This window comes from Xenopus tropicalis, chromosome 1, assembly GCF_000004195.4.
Source record: "Xenopus tropicalis strain Nigerian chromosome 1, UCB_Xtro_10.0, whole genome shotgun sequence".
NCBI classification, from domain to species: domain Eukaryota; kingdom Metazoa; phylum Chordata; class Amphibia; order Anura; family Pipidae; genus Xenopus; species Xenopus tropicalis.
Window position 1 is genome coordinate 111496145 of NC_030677.2, and position 2217 is coordinate 111498361.

Consider the following 2217-nt stretch of genomic DNA (forward strand, 5'->3'; position numbering starts at 1 on the left):
AGAATGCGTTCTTTCCAAAAATATATGGTTTTCTGGATTTTTTGAAAAAATGTTTTCCTCAGTGGACTCAAATTCCTCCCAGGAAATGCCCCTAAAATGACAAAAAGTAGAAAGTCTTCAAAAATTGTCTGACAATAAAAATACCAGAAGTGCAAAACTGCACAGCAGTGATCGAGAAAACTTCAACCCGCACCCAACCTCAGCCAGCCTGCTCCCGACCCTATCCCTACCCGACCCAGCTTTTCCCCTCTATTTATAGACACGCGCCTGACCCACCCCACAATGATGTCACAAAAGGGAAGGGGCGTGCCTGGCGCGCGCCAATAAATACAGAAGCTGGAAGTAGCCGGCAGAAGAAGAAAAGCTCAACCCAAACCCATCTGCATCCTGCAATTGATGTGCTGAGGTTGGCCCAAACCTGCCCGCGGGTATCGGACCGGCCTGCCCATCACTACTGCACAACTAACATTTTTAAAGGGGACCTGTCACCCAGACATAAACAGCTGTATAATAAAAGTCCTTTTCAAATGAAACATGAAACCCAAATTCTTTTTTCTTATTAAAACATCCATACCCATACCTATCCATAAAAAATCTCAGGTATCGATCAAATATTTACTGCTCTGTCTCTATGCTTCAGGCAATTACATTCACTTTCCATTCTGCATTTTCTAGATGTCACTGCATTTCTCACATCCCCTTTCTTTCTCACCTTATAGGTATGGCCATCAGGTCCCTCATTTTGGCTCATAAACAATATTTTAGGAGAATGCAAAGCTTGTCTTAATAATAGAGTTCACAAAATGGTGGCTGCCTGTATGCTCTAATTGTGAATTCCAAAAAAGTAAAGGAAACAAGATTTAAATAATTTATATAGTGTAAGTAAAGTTTATTGTGCTTTTTAAACCCAATAGAATTTTGAATTATTTCTTAGGGTGACACAATATTGTCGCACAAATTGTCGCAAAGTACGAAAAATTTGCACTAATTAACGAAAATATTGTAGAAAATACGCAAGTTGTAAATTTAAGAAAAAATATGATTTTTTTGTAATCAGACCTGTTGTACTTTAATAAATGTGCCCCTAGGTGTAGGTATACAATTTCAAAATTTGCTTGCGAGGTGCAGGGCCTGTAACTATGTTGCTCTCGGGAACATGGCTAACAATTTCAGTAAACTTTTTTTCATTTATCTTGTTCCCATCATTCTTCTGAAAAAGATGTTACCCCCAAGGGCAGAGTATACAGATCTGTATACCACTGCAAAAAGTAGGAGAAAAAAGCTTCAGCAGATTTACTGCAAGCTATTTATTGTGGGCAGGGGCGATTCTGGGCATATCGCCGCCTGAGGCAGCTCCTGGATGCCGCCCCCCCCCCGCTCCCCAGCGCTTACCTTCTGAGCGCAGGAGCGGGTCCGGGGGCGGTGAGACCGCTAGTGCAGAGAGCGCAATTGCACTAGAAGAGCCGAATTTCCGGTTTAAAAACAGGAAATTCGGCTCTAAAAGTTACCAGGAGCGGCTTTTTGCCGCCCCTGGTAACTGGGGCGCTTCTGCCGCCTGAGGCGAGTTTCTCAACTCGCCTAATGGCAGAAGCGCCCCTGATTGTGGGTAGTGGTAACAAAACATGTTTCGGGTCAATACCCTTTATCAAGTGTACTGGGGTATTGTATCAAGGGTATTGACCCGAAACATGTCGTGTTACCACTACCCACAATAAATAGCTTGCAGTAAATCTGCTGAAGCTTTTTTCTCCTTTTTGGATTTTTGCAGTTGTATTTGGTTGCAGCACAGAGCAACAACTAGGAGCTAAAGCTTTTTTTCGTAAGTACTTTATACAATTTTTATTTTTAAAGATCTGTATACCAACACACAAGCACTTGCAGCTAAACCCATGGCTAGTTCTCCATCTTTACGTGCCCAAAGCAGTCCCCGGCCCCAGGTTGCATAAAAACCTATTCTTTAAGGGCAATTGCAATAAGATGCTCAGATGTGGTAGGTGCTGTTGGAATCCAGGAGAAATCGAAGTTCCCTGACACAAATCTAAATTATTTTTAAGCATATATTGTTAGCTGAAGTGGCAGGTGACATGAGAAAATTCTCTCTTAATTATTCTCTAATAGAGGTATGAGGTGTGAGCACAGGAGAAACAGATTGGGAGTCAATCTACAGCGAACCGCTAGTAACTTCCGATTCTAACACTAAGTTACGTCAACCCGTCA